We start from the raw sequence: 21,753 nt of genomic DNA, 5'->3' as shown, positions 1-21,753 counted from the left end.
CTTTCTGCTTAAAACAAATATGGAGTGTTACATTCAATGAGATCTTCAAGTGCATCATTTGTTGTGTTTACATATTAGGTTTAATTCTTTGCCAAAGATAGTAAATAATTTATTGAGAATTTCCATAATTCATTTGAATTGATTGTCACGTAAGTTGTTATATATTACATTGGGGGAATTGTTATGTCTTGAACTGAGGTTTTTTTCCTAAAGAGAAAATTCTTCAGTCTTTAAATACTGCATTATGTAGGAGAAATTAACTGAAAGTAAAGACAGAAACATGTAAACTTTTTTTTAAGGAAAAAAAATAGGAATTCTCTCTTTCCTTTCTTTTTTTTCTGTCCAAAATAAGCATATCATACTATGTGATGTCAAAGTGGGAATGAAGGATACTCAATATTGCATTATAGGATTATGTTCAGCAGCATAATCTAAAAACCGTAGAAAGCTATGGTCCTGTTGGCAAATAATTTGTTAACAAAGAATCGACTGAACATAAACGCATTTTGAAAGTAGCCAAATGTTCAGTAAGAAATGAGTTTTAAGTTTTAATAATAATTTCAAAGATATATATAATCATGAGACACAAAAGAAGAGAGTGATCTAAGATATCCCAGAGGTCCCTAGGTCTTCTCTAGTTACATTAGACTCATCTTGAATCAGATTAACACGTCGTTATTATCAAGTAATGGGCACAGCCAGATAACACAGAAGAAAGCCATTTTTGGTTATAAAATCCCCTTATATTTCCATGATCACATAGCTTACAAAACATTTTTCAAGGAACCCTGTTTCATAACTTTATAGATTCCAGGTTTGTTTACCACTATCATAGACAAGGCACATCCAGCTGAAAAGATGTTCACATACTCTCAGTAGTTAATATCATTTGAATGCTAGGAGTATTGTCATTATCATATTTTCAGGAGGAATCCATCAGCTTACTTGTCTTCTTTCTTTTCCTGGTGTGCACCAACACCTAAGTACACTGGACAAGAATAGATCGTTAATCTAATATCTAATAGATACCAATTAATCATACAGATTGATATACAGATTTTCCTACTATAATAATTTATGAAGAACATATTGAATATGTATAGATAGGTTAATGAAGAATACATACATACATATATACAGTATATGTGTTATAATTATAAGATAAATTACATATAATTAAATGAAGTAAAAAATAAAAATCAGGAGATGATAAAAAGTAATATAATGTGAGCTAAAATGGTATCGGATAGGCAAGTCCTTTTACTACCAAGATAATATTAAATACTCAGAAATAAAAATGTTAATATAGTAGTCAGAATTCTAGGATTAAAAAATATACATATATTATATACATTGTTACTCTGGCAAGAGGGTTTAGATTTAAAAAAAAGCTTTTTATTGAAATATAGTTGACATATTACATTGTGTAAATTTAAGGTGCACCATATATTTGATACATTTTAATATGGTAATAATATTGCCATGTGGCCATAAAAAATCTTAAGATAAATAAAAATGATTATTTAATATTGGTGCTGCTCATTTTGTTCTATTTTCCCAGTAAACATGACAGTTTTATATGTGAAATATATATTTCTCATTTTATTTATTTATTTTTTTAAAAGCGTTTACTTATTTATTTGACAGAGAGCAAGAGAGAAAGCATGAGCAGGGGAGAGGGGGAAGAGCAGACTCCCCACTGAGCAGGGAGCCCAAAATGGGGCTCAATCCCAGAACCCTGGGATTATGGCTTGAATGAAAGTAGACATTTAACCAACTGAGCCACCCAGGTGCCCCTATATTTCTCATTTTAAAAATGCATCTCCTGGGGGCGCCTGGGTGGCTCAGTGGGTTAAGCCTCTGCCTTTGGCTCAGGTCATGATCCCAGGGTCCTGGGATCGAGCCCCGCATCGGGCTCTCTGCTCGGCGGGGGGCCTGCTTTCTCCCTCTCTCTCTCTGCCTGCCTCTCTGCCTGCTTGTGATCTCTGTCTGTCACATAAATAAAATCTTAAAAAAAAAATGTGTCTCCTGGGACACCTGCGTGGTACAGTCAGTGAAATGTCTGACTCTTGATTTTGGCTCAGGTCAGGATTTCAGGGTTGTGAGATCAAGCCCTGCACTGGGCTCCAGGCGAAGAATAGAGCCTGATAAAGATTCTCTCCTTCTTCCTCAGCCCCTTGTTCCCCTGCTTTCGCACTGCCTCTGTCTATAGATAGATAAATAAACAAACAAACATCTTCCTGCAGGAAAGAAACAAGGATACACTGTGTTTCAGTTACCACACACACACCCACAAATGTGCAAAATCACACATGGTTTCAGTCCATTTACTTCCTATGCATAGCCAAATATTTGTAAGTGTTATATTTACTTCACAGCATATTGCCAATATATAGACATCATATACAGATTTTTTAAAATGACCATACACTTTGAATTTGTTAAAAAAAATACCAATTCTATATGTATCTGTGTGTCTGAGGGTCTGGGAATGTTTGCATGTGTTTGTTTGAAGACATGCATGCATTTGCATTTATGTGCGTCGGTACTTTGGGTGGATAAAGCGCGCCACGAGGACAAGATTTGACTAGTGTTGGACTCTGCTCTAGTAGGTGCTTTAGTGAAGAAAGTATATCAGTAACATCATATTCAAATAAAAATTGCACTTGGTTATACATGTTTATCATAAGTTAATTAAGCACTTTATTAAATAAATAAAAATGATCTGAAATGTAAATAAGCTGTTATTCAAATATGGCTCTATGTTATTGTCACTGCATTCCTTTGCTCCTTTAAGCAAGATGATTTATTAAATGTAAGTATACCTCCATGTTGATATGTTTTGATTTCAACATTATATTGACTAAACCACCATAAGAATCTATGGATACATTTCCTAATATAAGGATTCTTTAGATATGCCACTTTCTTAGATAGCTGTTTGTAGAAAGCATTATAAAACAAAATGTTTATTATTCTATTTAGTAAGACATTTTTGGTAATTTATGCTTAACAGATATATTACTGTGCAATTAAACATCTTCAGAACTAATGAATTTAGAGTAAACTGTGCTTAAAATGACGAATAAAATACAAATGTACTGAAAGCTAAAGTAACAGTTGCTATGGATAAGATGTTATATCAGAAGTGTTGGGATAACGGTTACTTAGAATAGTACATTTTCATAGTGTCATTTTCATTCTACCCTCTGATTTGGCATGGCTCTATTTCAGTATGTCTCTGGTTACTTTCAATGAAGATGAATTATATCAAAGGAACTTTTGTGCCCAAAGAGAGTTGTGAGTACTCATGGTTAAAATCAGGACTTTGGGTTGCCTTGTTTTTATTGTGTTGAAAGATACAGTTGATACTCACCATAGTTGTCCTAAGATGAGTTACCCATAAGATCTTGTCACTATTATGTAAATCATCCGTGAACTGCTGTGTCCAGAGAAATGAACTATGTTGCTCTTGAGTTGCTCTACTATTCATAATTGGTTTAATAAAGTCTATATTGTTTTACCTTAAAGAATTTTTTAATCAGTACAATGAACATAAGTCTTGTGAATCATCTATTGTTTTAAATAAGTTTGGTTGAGCTAATGTAGTTGAGTTAATGTTAACGTTGGGTTCATGAGTTAATTGGTTGCTTAATGTATAAAAGCAAAAGAGGAGTCCCCATTAAAAAGTGATATTTTAGGGGTGCCTGGATGGCTCAGTGGGTTAAGCCTCTGCCTTCAGCTCGGGTCATGATCCCGCAGAGAGCCTGCTTCCCCGACTCTCTCTGCCTATTTGTGATCTCTCTCTCTCTGTCAAATAAATAAAATCTTTAAAAAATAAAAGAGTGATATTTTACCATTGCATTTTTTTTTAAGATTTTATTTATTGATTGACAGGTAGAGATCACAAGTAGGCAGAGAGGCAGGCAGAGAGAGAGAGGTGGAAGCAGGCTCCCTGCTGAGCAGAGAGCCCAACACTGGGCTCAATCCAAGGACCCTGGGACCATGACCTGAGCCAAAGGCAGAGGCTCTAACCCACTGAGCCACCCAGGCACCCCAAGCATTGCAGTTTAAAAGATGCAGAAAACTATGGAGAATAAACTAAAGGAAATGACAAATATAAAAGACATAATATTACATGCTACTGTCCAGATTCATGTAGAAAAACATGTTAATTAAGCTTAATGAGTATAGTTCTATTTGAAGATACTGACTTTAATTAGGCAAGAGAACAGTTTCAGAGTTCGTAAGTGAAGTAACCACTTTCATGTTCATGAAAACCCTGAACCCTAAGCAATGCATGTTGAGGAAGGCTGATGAGTGAGAAAGCCAGGGGAAATGGTCAGAGAACCAAAGTCAAGAAATCTGGGCGATCCTAATCCAGTTAATAGAGTGTCAACTGCATTAAAAATAAATCAATACATTCAAGGATTTTATGCCTCGTTAGAACCTATGAAATTTCTGTCAGGTGGTGACAGCATAAGCTGAATGATTGAGGTGCTTAAAAAAAAAAAGAACCACTTCCCTTGACTTAGTTTGAAGACAAAGCCAAAAAGCAACCACCTATCTTTCCAGGATCTTTAGAACAGAATTGGGGATTATACAAAAAGTGGGTGTGCAGTTTTGAGTTAAGAATCCAAATCTCTTAATGGCCATGGCATTTATAGACATTTGATGATTCTCTCTGCTTTATCAGTCAATAATCCATTAATTACTTTGTGTCATTGTAGCTACTGCATATATGCTATGTCTCTGCCTATTTCACACAAACTGTTGAATCTTCCTGATGGTAAATTCAGAAAACCTGAAAACCTGAATTATCAATGTGAGGTCAGGGAAAACAAAAGGATATGCTGGTTTATAAAATCTCAGATGAGCTTTATTTGCAATCGTTTATAACATTAATAGTGGTGAATTTGACCATAGTTAATATGAAACATACTAATCAGCAATAGTCAATAATGGCATATTTGTATCTATGTAAATGGTAGTCACAGTGAGTTTTTGCCACTCCTAATAAAGACAATTGGAAGAGTTATTAGTTTAATATAGATGTACTTATATTTTAACTTGAGTCATTTTTCATACAAACTTCATGTATTTTTACTCATTAAATAATATTTAAAAAAATATAACAGCTAAAAACATTTCTGTTGATAAATTCTGTATTTAATTTTCAGGTACATAAAAAATAAGTCTAGATAAGGCTACCTTTTAATTATATACAAATAGCATTCTTGATATTCTTTTTTTTTTTCCCTAACATTCCTAGAGCATGTTAGCTCTCAAGTGGTTTCTGCTACATGTTGCTAATAAAGGGTAGTCATTGGGTTTCAAATCTTTTGTCAAACGCTTCACTAAAAATAGCTATTCCAAAGGAAACAGGACACTTGATATCTAATAAAATATACTGTACCTAGTAATGTCTGTGGGTTCTAAAGTCACAACCATTATTATTAATTTTTACAAGGCATTATTGTAAACAAATAAATTGTTTTTATGTCCTTCCAATATAAAGATTAACGTATTTAGTTATGTTCTAGTTTAATTAATATAGTATAGTACAGCAATTCATATTTATTATTTTTCCAGAATACTGAGGTTTTTTTTTTTTTAAAGATTTTATTAATTTGACAGAGATCACAAGTAGACAGAGAGGCAGGCAGAGAGAGAGAGAGAGAGAGAGAGGAGGAAGCAGGCTCCCTGCCGAGCAGAGAGCCCGATGCGGGGCTCGATCCCAGGACCCTGGAATCATGACCCGAGCCGAAGGCGAGGCTTTAACCGACTGAGCCACCCAGGCACCCCCAGAATACTAAGGTTTATTCCATAATGATCTAAAGGATACTTCATGATCAAATCCTAGTATGTTACTTAATATCATACTAAATTGATCAAGTTACTTAAATGTTATGCCTCTGTTTACTTGTATGTCAGTTTAGACTAACAGCTAAATTCAAGAGAAAATTAATGCAATGATCTTAGCCCAGTCCTTGGAAAGATATAAGTAATTAGTAAAGTTCTCTTGTTCACCCTCTTTTACTTTAAAACTAAGAAGAATTTCCAAAATTACATAGTGTGCCATGATAAGAGTTTGAAATAACCTTATATAAAATAGAAAAAAATATAATTTTGTTTGAAAGAATTTTTAGTTCACTTAACTATAGAAAAGTGCAAGTTCCACATATTAACTGGTACATAACTAAATTACATTTCTTTTAAGGCATTTATTTTTTTCTTTTTTTTAGGCATTTAAAATTTTATAAATATTTTTATTAAGACAAATACACTTGTAGAAAATTTTGAATGACAATTTAAAAGGAAATAAGTTAGGCATTAAAATAACCAATCTTTTATCATCAGAATTGACTGTCTCAACTCAAAATAGTGTCTCTGGATGAAATAAAGTGGCATGCTATTCATGAAACAATTGCTATTAATGCACAGGTCTTGACCAACAGTAACTCTGATTCTTGAAAAAGGCCTTTCCTTAACATTTTGTAGCAAAAAGCAGTCAGCTATAAAAATGCACTTAGTGGAAGGCCTCAGTGAGTTTCTTAGAATGCAACTGAAAACAAGGCTTCCAACATTCTTTGTCCAGTGTACATGATGTAATTAAATTCATCAACAACTCTGTCTCTATTTAACCTCTGGCTTTAGTTTATTTCAACAGTGAACAAAAAATTGTGGAAGATCACTGTGTATGTTTGGATAAAAGATGAAGAGCTTTTTAAAGAGCTTTTTTATCTCTTTTTAAACATTTTATGGATTTTAAATATTAATTTTGCATAATTCCAAATAAAAATCTAATTGAAAATAGTTTTTACCCCAAATCAGTATTTTGTATTTATTAATAGCCAAGCAGTTAAAATATTTAATTTATAATTCACAAAATCTGCGGAAGGAAAAAAGTCCATATTAGAATATATTTTGTCATTTTTTTCCTTATTCATAATCTATTCTAATTATATAACAATAATAATTGCACAAATACTTTTTTAAAATAACTTCCCATAATTAACTGCATAATGGACTTTTAAAAAGAGTTAATTAGTAATCCCAGTGCTAAAGAATTTTCTTCTGTTAGAGAAGAAGTCATGCATTAATTCAGAACTGAGTCATGTTGCCAAATTACTGAAAGAAACATTATCTCACTTTTCTTTTCTTTTTTTTTTTTCACTTTATTTTCTTTAGGGAAGAATTCTAAATAGTTCCTGAAACGTAGCAGAGTGTATGGAGATTCACACAAGAATCCCATTTTATATAGCACTTAAGAAATAAACAGTTAATGTGAGATTAAGAGTCCTTATGGTTTGTCTCCCTCCCAATCCCATCTTGTTTCATTTACTCTTCTCCTACCCCCTCAACCCCCCATGTTGCATCTCCTCTCCCTCATATCAGGGAGATGGGGGGAGGGGGGTTGGGAGAGGGGGGTGGGATTATGGACATTGGGGAGGGTATGTGCTATGGTGAGTGCTGTGAAGTGTGTAAACCTGGCGGTTCACAGACCTGTACCCCTGGGGATAAAAATATATTGTATGTTTATAAAAAATAAAAAAAATAAATAAATAAAAGAGAAACAAGAAATAAACAGTTAATGAACCATGGAAGACACTAGTGGTTGTCCACTTAATATCAATTTCTAATTTTGCCCTCACTTTGCCCTCCCATCTTCTGGATTTAAACATATGCATAATCATTGGAGGTATAGCTGCTATCTAATCATGTGACAATGAGCACATGAGGTGATAGTCACATGGAAGAAACTGGTGAGCAAAAGCTGGTAGTGAAGTTACTCTGAGTAATTTTTGTGCCAACACAGTGCTGATACCTGACTTTTGTGAAATGTGCTTTGCAGACCAGTAAATCACCTTCACAGCACAGTGCGCTGCCCACAGAGTTATAAGCTGGTTCCCCTAGACTACTTTCATTCCTCTCAACCCAAAATCCAGGATCCAGAGAAAATGCACAGTGCTGTCTGTATATCAGTAGGTATTTTACAGTTCTAGTGCCAGCACTAAACCAGGAAAGGAGTGACTTGAGTATCAAAAGGCATATTAATTGTTGATTATTTGGGGAGATCGGAGAATGAAACCGAAGATAATTTTACCTGACATTCCATTGAAAATGTATATCTTAAAAATAATTTTAGCTTTTATTAAAAGGTAGCAAATACACTGTCAACATTATAGATGTTAGATAACTCTCCTACTCCATCCCAAAGAGATACCATGTCCTATTTACATCAACCGAATTAATAATATCTATCAAATTTAATTGCTATGGGTATAGTTCTAATGAAAAAAATATGTAGATTAGCTTTCTACGTTAGGTACACTATTTGTTACAGTTACAATTATATGGTAGATCCATATAATTGAAATGGTTTGGACACTTAAGTGAATTTAATGGTATGCAAACTAAACTTAAATAAATCTTAAACAAGCAAATGAAAAAAGGAAACCAGTTGAATCAATTTTCCCCTCAAATATCAACTTCTTATAAGTATGTTGACCAACTCTTCCCTGGAAAGGGAAAAAAGTAATCTTTTTGAACATAAAATAATAGTGATAGGAAGTGACAGGAATCAATGTTGGTTAATGTTAACCTGTTTTATACTATTTCTTCCTGGTAAAAAAATAGATTTATCTTATGTATTTTCCGATTGTTTGTTGTTACATTATAGAAATGCAACAAACTTTTGAAAATTGATTTTATGTCCTGTAACTTTACTGAATCCTTTTACTAATCCTTTTATTTTGGTGGAGTCTTTATGGTTTCCTATATGTAACAGCATTTCATCTGCAAATAGTGACAGTTTTACTTCTTTCTTTCCAATTTGAATTCCTTTTATTTCCTTGTCTTGAATAATAGCCCTGGTTAGCACTTCTAAAACTATGTTGAATTAAAGTGGTGAAAGTGGACAACTCTGTTTTGTTCCTAGTATTAGAGGAAAAATTTATAGCTTTTCATTGTTGAGTATTGTAGGAGAGCTAACAATGCTGACTTCATCTTTGACCTTCCATCTTGTTTTCCCCTCTGGGGCATAGATGGTGCCATTTTAGATAACCCAAAGAGATCCTCTGGCTCACAGATGGTATAGTCTTAGGTATCTAGCCTGTGACCTCACCACCATCCTCATCACTCCAGAAGGGTTCCAGGTAGGAACAGAGAATAAGGCTGAGAGTAGTTGCCTAGTGCTAGTTCATCCATCTGCCTGATTGCCCCGTCAGTAAGTTACCCTGAATAAAATTCTGTATAAATGCTATGGAGTGGTTTGGTTGGATTTTCAGTATGAAAGTGTCTTCTCAGTCTGGACGGTGCATTACTGACCCTCCTTCATCTTGAAATAATTTGCACAGCCAGCAGGATACAGAAAAACTAAACAAGCATGCATAAAGGAATTATGCCAGGAGAAAGCTCCTTGTCCATGGCCAGTGTGAGGAAGGTGGAGCCTGGGAGCCCATTGGAGGTAGGGGAAAAATCAGGTTGAGCAGCCACCTCCATGTGGGAAGCTTTGGTCTGGTTGTTTGAGCATTTTGGACCATTATATGAGTACAGGGACACTCCTAAAACAAGAAATGGTTAAATATCCTATTCAAAATAGTAGGGAAAAGGAAGTAGAGAAGGGAAAGTGAACATGCCATTGCAGCAGTGGCTTGGCCACTGATCCCTGCCTTAAGATACATCACAGAAAAGGAATTATGAGTAAGAAGAGAATCTGAACAGGCCCAAGGAGCACTGGCTTTGGAAAAAGATGTACAAACTTCATATTCCCCTTATACAGACATTGTATCCAAAATAATTCAAAAGCAAGAGAAACAGTTAGAAATTATGGCATGTAAGGTGGCAAAGATATATGAACACAGATTACCACACACCAGAGTGACAACTATTAGGTATCAAGAGAATTGGGACCCAGAATCATGAGACCCCTGGGGTAATGATTCCTCTGATGAGGACATCATCATAGAGGAGGAAAATTATTTTCAAACATGACTTTTGATTCAAACAAAGACCCAGGCCACTCATGAGCCCAGGGGTGATGAAGGAGAAATTCCCACTAGTCAGAAAACAGGTCTGAGAGAATGTTCTGCAGCTTGGTGGAGCTAACCAGCTAATTTTAAGCAAAAGGACTGAGAAAGGGTGGCTGCTTAGGGGATACCACTGTGGGATGATGGGGGAAAGGTTATTCTGTTAAATGAGCTTCAAATGTCAAAAACTGCCTCGGTGACTTCTGGACCTGCCTTGTGACAAAAGTATATACCATAGGCATTGGTGAGGGTCACAGGTGCTTAGCTAATTTGATTGATTGGATAAATGCTAGCCTTAAGATTACCTGGCTTAATGAAGGGAATGTTCTATCCCCTCCATTTTGCTGGACTTCTATGGAAGAACCATAAGAAATTATACATGAATTGGGAATGAAACATGAACTTAGTATTTTAAAAGCCCACAGAGAATTGTTTTCCTCTGGTGTGGAAGACTGTATCTTAGAGTCAGTCCTGGGACCTTGGTATAGGACTTTGGTGTCTTGCCTCTATGGTTAATGGGCCCACTGTTATAGTAGCAGCTATGGTGGCTGACCTAACTGAAACTGAAAGAATTCATAATGAGGGGAAATATAATGAAAAACAGGGAAAAACAGATGATTCTGCTGATGACAAAATGTCAGCAGGGGGTCCATCATGGAGTCTTGTAAACTCATGGCAATATCTGATATTATCAGGGACCCCAAGAGAAAATTTAAATAGACAACCCAATTTGCTCTTGCTACTATGGAAGGCATTGCCTAAGGGAAGGCAGTTTACACTCTTGGAGGAAGGTTCAAAAAGCCAAATGTGTCATCAGAGTGTTCCTCCATAATAGAGGAATTTCAGGGGTAGATACCCCGCATGCCCTAGAGACTAGGGGTTAGGTCAGTGTTGCTCTCTAGTTCATGCAGTAAGGGGCAACCAGAGGCCCCATGTGGAGTTAGCCATTTATTGGTCTTGCACTAACAGACTGTTTTAGCTCTAATAGACACTAGAGATGAAAGCACACATCTGTGGAAACACTTGAAAATTTCAGAGGTAAATAAAGGTTACCCATGGTTGCAGAGGACAAATTATTGAGGTCCCGACAAACTGGGCTTTAGCTACAAATCAGCAGGCTTCCTCCCTGCTGTTTTGTATTGCATATTTCCATTTCTTAGTATATTTTGGGTGTAGATGTTCTGTAGGATCTGCATCTAACTACAATGGTGGGTGAATTCAAGTTTCATAATGTGTGATGATTTATCCACCCTGTCTCAAGCAGCAGTGCCATTACAGGCACACTTAAAGTCTCACTGGTGGGAGGTAAATACCAACAAGATCCGTGGTCCAGGTCAACCAGTAAAATATCTGGGTGTCATCTGGTTGGGTAATACAAAAATGATGCCTAAGGCAGTCATTGATTAAAATACAAACTTTCCCATTCCCTTAAACTGTAAAGGAATTACAGGCTTTTGTATGGGGTTATTGGAGACATTATACTCAAGCACAGATATTAACACCTGTCTATGCCTTGGTTAAGAAGGGAACTTCATGGAATTGGGGTGCTAACCAGCTAGATTCTTTCTTAAAAGCAAAAATGTGGTAAACCAGGTAAGAGTATTAATGACAGATGTGAAGGTGTTAAGTTTATATCCAGATGGGTTTGGATGGGCTTGTGGCAATGACAAAATGAGAAATCAGTTACAGCCATAAAAATGTTGGGGGCAGACTGTAGGAGTTCTGACAACACTAACTCTATCTTTGACCCTCCATCTTGTGCTCCCCCTTCCCATAGGTGGTGTCACTTTAGATTTCTAGTAGAGATAGCCTCTTCAGATAACTAGTAGAGATACCCTCTAGCACACAGATAGTACATCTATAGATAACTACCTTGTGCCCTCACCACCATGACCCTTACTCCATTAAGGCTGGGTATTGAGGTCCAGATAGGAGCTGAGAATGGCTGCATAGTGCTCTGTATCATCAGATACACATTGATTGCCCCATCAGTAAGTTACCTTGAATAAAACCCTGTAAATGGTATGGAGTGGCTTACTTGGTTTTTCAGCTTTAAAGTGCCTTCTCAGTACAGAGGATATATTACTGACCCTTCCTACCTCATAACAAATATGATGTTAGCTGTGGATTTGTCATTTATGGCTTTTATGATGTTGAGGTGAGTTTCCTGTATGTCCACTTTGTGGAATTTTTAATCATAAATCAATTTTATATCTTGACAAATACTATTTCTGCATCCAGATGATTTTTATCTTTCATTTTGTTAACATAGTGATATTTAATTGATTTGTGGATGTTGAACCATCCTTGAATTCCTGTAATAAATCACACTGATCATGGTGTAGTGTTCTTTTTAATGTATAGCTCAATTTGGTTTGCTAATATTTCCTTGAGTATTTTTGTTTTTATGTTCTTCAAGGTTATTGGCCTTTTTGTTGGTGCTTCTTGTCTGGTTTTGTTGTAAGGGTAATTTTGGCTTAATGAAATGAGTTTGGATGCATTCCCTTTTCTTTCGTTTTTTGGAAGAGTTTGAGAAAGATTGGTATTCTTTGAATCATTATAGACTTTACCAATGTAGCCATCTGGTGCTGGATTTTTGCTGGGAGGTTTTTGATTACTGACTCAATTTCCTTAGTAGTAATTGGCCTGTTCACATTTTTTATGGCTTCATGATTCAGTCTTGGTATATTTTGTGTTTCTACACATTTATTCATTTTTTCTAAGTTGTCAATTTTTTGGAATATAATTTGTATAGTAGTCTCTATGATCATTTGTATTTCTGTGATATCAGTTGTAACACCTTTTTCATTTCTCATCTAGTTCTTAGTTTCACTGATTTTTTTTTTCCTTTTGTCTTCATAGTCTCTATTTTGTTTCTGCTCTGACCTTTGTTATTATTTCCTTCCTTGTACTACCACTGGGCTTTGTTTTTATTCTAGTTCCTTGAAGTGTAAAGTTAGGTTGTTTTCTGAAATTTCTCTTGTTTCTTGAGGTAAGTGTTTATCTCTATGAACTACTTTAAACTATTTTTGCTGCATCCCATAAATTTCAGTATTTTTTTATTTCCATTTTTGTTATTCTCAACATAATGTTCTCAACATTATCTCAACATGTTCTCAACATAAGTATTGTTCTCAACAATACTTTATATGTTGTTCTCAACATATAAAGTATTTATAAATTTCTGTTTTGATTTCTCCTTTGAGCCATTGTATGTTGTTTAATCTCCACATATTTGTAGGGTTTTTTGTTGTGTTTTCTTCTTGTAATTGATTTCTAGTTTCATATCATTAAGGTTAGAAAAGATATTTGATAAGATTTTAATCCTCTTTTTTTTTTTTTTTTAATTTATTTGACAGAGAGAGATCACAAGTAGGCAGAGAGGCAAGCAGAGAGAGAGAGAGAGAGAGAGAGAGAGAGAGAGGAGGAAGCAGGCTCCCTGCTGAGCAGAGAGCCCTATGTGGGACTCAATCCCAGAACCCTGAGATCATGACCTGAGCTGAAGGCAGAGGCTTAACCCACTGAGCCACCCAGGCGCCCCAGATTTTAATCCTCTTAAATGTATTGGACTTGTTTTCTGGTATAATAGATTTATCTTGGGAAATGTTCCATGTGCACTTGAGAAAATATATTCTCTGCTGCTTTTGGATGGAATGTTCTGTGTATATCTGTTACATCCATATTGTCTAACACATCATTTAAGGCCAGTATTTTCTTACTGATTTCCTGTCTAAGTGATCCATCAATTGCTTTAAATGGGGTATTGACTACCCCCCTACTATGATTGTATTGCCATTTATTTCTCCCTTTAGGTCTGTAGTATATGCTTTATATATTTTGCTGCTCCTCTGTTAGGTGCACAAAATTACAAATGTCACATTCTTCTGTTGGATTGAACCCTTTATCATTATGCAATGCCCTTCTGTGTCACTCATTATGGTCTTTGTTTTAAAGTTCATTTTCTCTTGGGGCACCTGGGTAGCTCAGTTGGTTAAGCATCCGACTCTTGATTTAGGCTTGGGTCATGATCTCAGGATCACGAGATGAAGCCCTACACTGGGCTCTGGACTCTGCAGAGATTGCTTGTATTTCTCTCTCTCCCTCTCCTTTTTCCCCACTCATGTTTCTATGCACTCTTATGGTTTCTTTCTCAAATAAATAAAATCTTTAAAAAAATTATATTTTCTCTTATATAAATTACCCCAACTTTCTTTTGGTTTCCATTTGTGTGAAATATCTTTCTCCACTCCTTCACTTTTAGTCTGTGTATATCCTTACATCTGTTTTGAGTCTCTTGTATGCATATAGATGTGTCTTGGTGTGTGTGTGTGTGTGTGTGTGTATGTTTATCCATACAAATACATGTCTTTTGATTGAAGAACTTAGTTAATTTATATTTAAAACAGTTATTGAAGGATAGGTAATTTTCCTTCTGTTTATTGTTTTTTAATTGTATCATAGTTCCTTTTTATTCCTTTCTTCTCTTCTACTCTTCCTTTGTAGTTTGGTGACTTTCTTTAGTAATATGCTTTAATTCCTTTCTCTCTCACTCTCTCTCTCTCTTTCTCATAAAGATTTTATTTTTCTAAATTTATTTGAGAGAGAGAGAGAGCATGAGAGAGCACAAGCCAGGGGGAGGAGCAGAGGGAGAGAGAGAAGCAGACTCCCACTGAGCAGGGAGTCCGATGCAGGGCTCAATCCCCAGACCCTGGAATCATGACCTGAAAGGGGAGGGAAGATGCTTAACCACCTGAGGACCCAAGGGCCCCTAATTCCTTTCTCTCTATCTTTTGTCTAACTACTATAGGAATTTGCTTTGTGACTATAACAAGGTTTATGTATAATGCCTCATGTCTACTTAAGCTTGATTGAATTCTAAAGCTCTTTATACCCCCACACTGCCATTTTATGTTTTTGTCACATTTTACACCTTTTTTATCTTGTGTGTCCCTTAGGTAATAGTTTTAGTTACAAATATGTTTACTACTTTTGTCTTTTAACCTCAAAAGTAGTTTTATAAATGATTAATCCACTACCTTTATTGTATATTCACCTTTCCAGTGAGATTAAGCCTTTAGTGTGTATGTGTGCATGTGAATCTTTTTGCTAATTTTCATCTTAAAGAAGTCTCTTTTACATTTCTTACAATTCCTACTTTTGTTGAAGATTTTGACTTTTTTAAAACTAGTGTTATTTTTATTATATTATTTAACAGTTTCTCATCTCTGGTCTTCTATAAGCATATTTGTAATTTTCTATTTCTGTCATTTATGTAGCCTTCTAATTTATGATCTTTGTCAAGTGATTGTCATAATATTCTTATTTAACTGCTGTGAGAAAACAAAATGTTTTGGACATCAAAAAAAAAAATCATAGAAAGTTGCAAGGTCACCAAGAAAACTATCCCTAAGAAACAAAAACAACATGTTTTCTATGTATATAATTGAGAAACAAATTCCTGGAATGTAAGTTCTTTGAGAACTTCTGTTACTCATGTTTGTATCTTCCATAATGATCAATGAATTGTGTGACTTCTAGGAGAAAGCACTAGTTCTATAGATATACAATACGGTTTGGAAGGTGGTTTCCAAAGCAACATCAGTTTCTCTCTTTTTTTAAAGATTTTTTAGTTATTTGAGAGAGAGAGAGCAGAATGAGAGAGCACAAGCAGGGTGGAGAGTCAGAGGAAGAGGAAGAAGCAGATTCCCCCACTAAGCAGGCAGCCCAAAGTGGAGCTCAGTCCCGGGACCCTGAGATCATAACCCTAGTCAAAGTCAGGTGCTTAACTGACAGAGCCACCAAGTGCCCCATAACACCATCTTTTAATAATAAGTTCTATTTTATTTTATGACCATAATTATTTCATGTTTCAGAAAATTTCCCCTTTCATATATTGAATTTAGATAAGTTAAACATCTGAATCAGAAAAGAATAATGAAATTGTGGGTTTAAGAATTTTTTTTCTATTTTTCTCTCCTTTTTCTTTAGCCTTAGGTGTCTAATTCTTTTAAGTTTTTGACATAAGTCCTTCCTTTAAAATCTAAATAAATGGTCAAGCTCCCATCCCATGCAGTGTGGGAGGAAAAGTGCTCTTCCCAGTATTCTGAGTTTTCCTGATATGAAGGGGGGGGCAAGGAATTTGAGAGAAATCTTCTTTGTTTCACAGGTCATAAGTCTTTCTTTTAGCTGTAAGGGCTACTACCTTCTCTCTACTTCTGCTGGGGAACAGAGTCCCAATTTCTTTGTTGCCTCAGATCCTGCTAATGTAGGAATTTTGGGGGAGACAGAATTTTCTGAAGATCGAGGTTATGTGGAAGATAATTATGATCCATGCAAGTAGGAATTAACTTGAAATTGGAAAAGAAATATTACAAAATCTTCATTAAAAACATTGTCACAGGATATTTAAAGTGCGGCTTTCATTTCACAGTGGTCCCATTTTTCTCTTGGGGCCACTTTTTCTTGTTTTCATCTTTTCAACATCTTTCAGAATGTTCTACAGAAACTTGACTGTTATTATGTAAAAGAATAAGGACCATTTTTGCCTCACTTTTGTTTATCTGACATATACAAGCAGGCTTCACCCTTCTCCAAGAGACACATGGACTAGGGATTTTTTTTTGTCCCTAAGAGGAATTGTCCTTCCAATCGTAAGCTACCTGGTCAACTTCAGCCATCTTTTGGAACATTTCCCACTCTGCTATTTCCCAAAATATGTGTGGCTTAGTATTTTAGACACTCTTAATCCTTTTTTTGTACCTTTAATACTAGTCAGTTTTATTATTAAAATAACTTAAAACAATTGTTCTCATAATATTTCTTGACCCTTATTTTTCTTCAATTTTTTTTCTTTTTCTCACTGAATATCCCCACTCTAGTCACTCAATTATCATGATTACTTTAAATAAAATATTTCCAAATTTTTCCTCTGAACTTCATAACTATATTACTTATAAAAAATGGTTATGTAACAACAAGACAACATGGGCTATTCCTATGAGAAAAAAATAAAAGCCCTTCCTAGTCGGGATAGCTATGGATATAGGGCTCAAAGCCATGTTGGTATACAGCTCCATGCATTTCTTTGGAACTCTGGAATGCATGGAATTAACTTTGGAAAAATGTCTGTTCAAGTCCTCTCCATTTTTTAATTGGATTTTTTTTTTTTTTGGTGTTAAGTTGCATAATTTCTTTATATATTTTGACATTAATTCTTACCAGGTATATCATTTGCAATTATCTCCTCCCATTCAGTAGGGTGTTATTGTTGTTGCTGTTGTTAGTTTCTCCACGATGCAAAAGCTTTGTATTCTGGTGTAGTTCCAGTAGTTTGTATTTGCTTTAGTGTTTCGTTTTGTTTTTTGTTTTTTTTTTTTTTGCCTCAGGAGACCTATCTAGAAAAATATTGCTATGGCTCATGCCAGAGAAATTGCTGCCTGTATGCCCTTCTAGGAGTTTTATAGTTTTAGGATTCACATTTAGGTCTTTAATCCATTTATTTTTGTGTATGGTGTAAGAAAGTGGTCCAGTTTCATTCTTTTGTCTGTAATTGTCCGGTTTTCCCAGCATCATTTGTTGAAGAGACTGTCTTTGCCTTATAGTATATTCTTGCCTCCTTCTCCATAGATTAATTGACCATATTAGTGTAGATTTATTTCTGGGTTCTTTATTCTGTTCTGTTGATCTATATGTCGATCTTTGTGCTAGAACTATCCTGTTTTGATTACTACAGTTTTGTAGTGTATCTTGAAATCTGGAATTGTGATACTTCAACATTGCTTTGGATATTTGAGTCTTTTGTAGATCCACACAAATTTTAGGATTGTTTATTCTAGTTCTATGAATGATCTGGTTGGTATTTTGATAGGGATTACGTTGAATCTGTAGAATGCTTTGGGTAATATAGACATTTTAACAATATATTTTTTTTCTAAGCCAAGAGCACGGAATATCTTTCCATCTGTTTGTGTTGTCTTGGGGGAGGGGAGAGAAAGCTCTATGCACATCAAGGAATTATCATTATAATAAACTTTAATTGCAATAAACTAATGTTGCAATGTATATTATAATTAAATAAGTGCTAAATTCTATGATTCTATCTGGGAGTAAGTAAAGAGAGCAGTGCAATAAACTGGATTTTGACTTCTATGTTTGAGGTTATATTCCAGCTTTTGAGTGGTGAGGTTGAAAGGGAACTCACTTCTATCTATCCTCCTTATGTGCATAAGAATATTAACTTTGGCTGTAGTTGCAGTCAAAAGTTATTGTACTCAGTTCTCCCAATAAATTGTGACTTTAGCTCTTAGAGTTGAAGTTATCTGAAGTGTCAACTCACAGAGCACTAACCTATTCCTGATTGCAACACCCAGGATGCTGATTGCTGTGTGGAAACCTGTGTAAAGGACAAGCCCATGCATCATTGTCAGTGAACTTGGGAACAATAATTGCAATTTTGTGACTATTTTTATGTGATCGTATGTCAGGCAAAAAAAAAAAAAATATGTAATACATTTTTGGGCTTTTAATGTGTTCTAAACTTTACATGGAGTAGACTAGCTATTTCTGTTGTATAAGCAGATCACTAATCCTTCAGTTTGTCTCTCTTTGAGTAGCAAGATGTTATTTAATATTCAAGAGCCTGGCATCCTTAGATTTAACACTGCAGTGATATTTTCAAAATTACCCTTTGTAGCAAAGATACAACATAACCACAATTTATGCCCCTAATTTGTATTTGTTCAATAAACAAATCATTAGTTTGGAGACAGAAGGTCAATGCAGAAAAAAAAAAATAATTATGAGTGTATCCTTCCAGCAAATTGATGCATTGTTTTCTATGCATACACACAGACTTGAAGCTATAATTCTATTCTTCATCCTTTTCACACACACATACACAAACATGTGCACACATTCATGCACCAGAAAACAAGTATTGTGTTGTCTCACAGGAAATGGAATGAATAAAAGGACCGAGTTCTGAGGTCATTCAACACTAATTATCTTAGCCTCAGTCTCAGGCACTGTCTGAGCTATTTCTATTCACTGTGTCTGAGCTGTAGCAAGATCTTCCTTTCTCTTACTATCCTTTCTCTTCCTAGATTTCTTTCTTGAAGTGTCATCGGAGAGCCTACTTGCCTCATTACATTATGTCACCCATCATATATAGTTGCCCTCATCATTTGTTCATTCAACAAATATTCATTTACATTCAATAAACATTCATTAACATTAATCTTCCACAAAGCATTAAAGACTGTAGCAGGCAAGGTGGGTAAAAGAGGAAGATTACTCCCCAACCCCCAGTCCCCACCAAACACAGCTTAATTATGACTTAACTTGAGAATCTACCTATCTAGTAGGCGCTGCCTCAATATGACTGTAAGTCTACCTAAATGTATATGGACTCAAAACAAGTTTATAGGGGCACCTGGGTGGCTAAGTGGGTTAAAGCCTCTGCCTTCGGCTCAGGTCATGGTCCCAGGGTCCTGGGATTGAGCCCCACGTCGGGCTCTCTGCTCCGCAGGGAGCCTGCTTCCTCCCCTCTCTCTCTCTGCCTACTTGTGATCTCTCTTTCTGTCAAATAAATAAATAAAATCTTCAAAAAAAACAAGTTAATATTTTGCCTTATTTAAGACTAAGTGTACTTTAAAATATGTCCAGTTATATTTTTTTCAATTTTCTTGTCAGATAATCACAAATCCACAATATGTCTGTACATGGAGGAAACAATTTCTTAGTTATAATTTTCTATTAGTTTTCTTTAAAAATATTTTATTCAGTTTTGTATAAAAGGTTTTGAGTACCTCCTCTGTGTTTTTCCATTATCATTTCTCAAAATAAACTTTAAAACACTAGAGGGTAATGGGGAGAATGTGCAGCTTGAGAAAATAGCCTGGAAACTTAAATATACCCTTGCATTAACCATCAAGGAGACTCACCTAATGGTGGGGTAGAAATGTCTTCACATCTATGGAGGCTGGGTTTGTGTGCCAGTTTTGGACACATATGTGTAAGTACATGCTGTGGATATGAAGTGTGCAGAATAGGAAATGAACTATTGACCTTTCTCTGAGACAGATTAGATGAACTTTGGAATGGGACTTGATTCAGATTGTTTGGCTTCAACTTTCCTGGGAACATTTCCTAGTGATATTGTCCAGTTACATCTGGGGATGATTAAAATAAAATGCCAAAGTGAGAAACCAAGAATTTTAAGGACCTATTACGCAGGGAGTTACAGATTGCTAATTATATAGAAATCATAAAATCCTTCCCAATCAGAAACTCCCAAGAAAGATACTCTTTAATTAGCTTGGATGGTTGTCATAGTTTTATTTTTAACTTTCAAAAGATTAAGTTGATTTCATCTCTTTCACACAATTTCTAGAAATATTTGTTGCTTGAAATTGAAAACTATGGTTTATCTTTTACTAATTCTAGAAGCAGAGATTTAGAGGTAGCACAAATGTAACAGACAATAAGGATTGCTGTCAAAATAATTATATGCATTAAATCTTAATTTTTAAGAGTTGACTGTAAACATTATAAACTTCAAAGATGGTTCAAATGTTATTTTTACAATGCCTTTTTTTCTTTGTGTTCTTCATGGTTTTGAAGAATGTTATTTAAATGCTGAATAGAGGCACACCTGGATGGCTCAGTTGATTGTCTGCCTTTGGCTCAGGCTCAGGTCAGGATCCTAGGGTCCTGAGTTGGTGGGATAGAACCCTACATCATTGGGGAGGAGGGTGCCTGTTCAGCATGGAGTCTGCTTCCCTCGCTCCCTCTATTCCTCCCCCTGCTCATGCTCTCTCTCTCTTTCTCTCTCTCTCTCTCTCAAATAAATAAAATCTTTAAAAACATTTAAAAAGTAAATGCTGGGGGCACCTGGGTGGCTCAGTGGGTTAAAGCCTCTGCCTTCAGCTCAGGTCATGATCCCAGGGTACTGGGATCGAGCCCCACATTGGGCTCTCTCTGCTCAGCAGGGAGCCTGCTTCCTCCTCTCTCTTTGCCTGCCTTTCTGCCTACTTGTGATCTCTGTCTATTAGGTAAATAGATAAAATCTTAATTTAAGAAAAAGTAAATGCTATAACTCTGTAGCTCAGAAACCTAGATATAAACTTTGAGTTTATAATACTTGAGATCATGTAATCAACTTCCCCTTCAATATTATATGTATAATCTCCCCCTTTATCCAAATTATATTTAAAAATGTTTTTATAGTCACTTCTGTGAACACTGAATCACTTTCCTTCTTAGGTAATTTTGATGAATTTAAATAGGCACCAATTTCCTTTCTTTTTTTAAATAAATTCAAATTATTACAGTCATTTCTACTTTATTTTGTACATATACCATAAGGGCTTCATTAAAATTGCATCATTTTCTATATAGTCAAACTATACAATTTGTTTTTCTTCATCCTTTGTTATAACCCACCACACATTTGCTTCCACAAATTCTCATCACTAACCTTAGATGATGTTTGATTGGGTGTTTGTGGTGGGGAAGACACCTGCACTATCTTTAGTTGTAATTACAAGTACAATTACCTATTTCTCTGTGACAATGAAAAATTATTGATTTCATTAATTTTAAAAACAGTGGGTTTTGCTATAAAGCTTGTTTTATAAATACAAATGTGTTCCAACATGATTGATATACTAAGGAACCATTTTTTGCACATTGCAAATTTTGTATATATATATTTTTTTTATTT

The 21,753-nt window shown here is 35.2% G+C and overlaps 1 protein-coding gene across 2 annotated transcripts in view; it reads left to right on the top strand.

Annotated features, from left to right (window-relative positions):
• Positions 1-21,753, top strand: part of LOC111153431 (cadherin-18) — a 321,039-nt gene that overhangs the window by 102,579 nt on the left and 196,707 nt on the right. The window lies entirely within an intron of this gene.

This window comes from Enhydra lutris, unplaced genomic scaffold, assembly GCF_002288905.1.
Source record: "Enhydra lutris kenyoni isolate GAN:26980312 unplaced genomic scaffold, ASM228890v2 scaffoldscaffold32, whole genome shotgun sequence".
Lineage (NCBI taxonomy): Eukaryota > Metazoa > Chordata > Mammalia > Carnivora > Mustelidae > Enhydra > Enhydra lutris.
The sequence above is the reverse complement of the archived record's forward strand: the minus strand, read 5'-3'. Positions and strand labels throughout refer to the sequence as shown.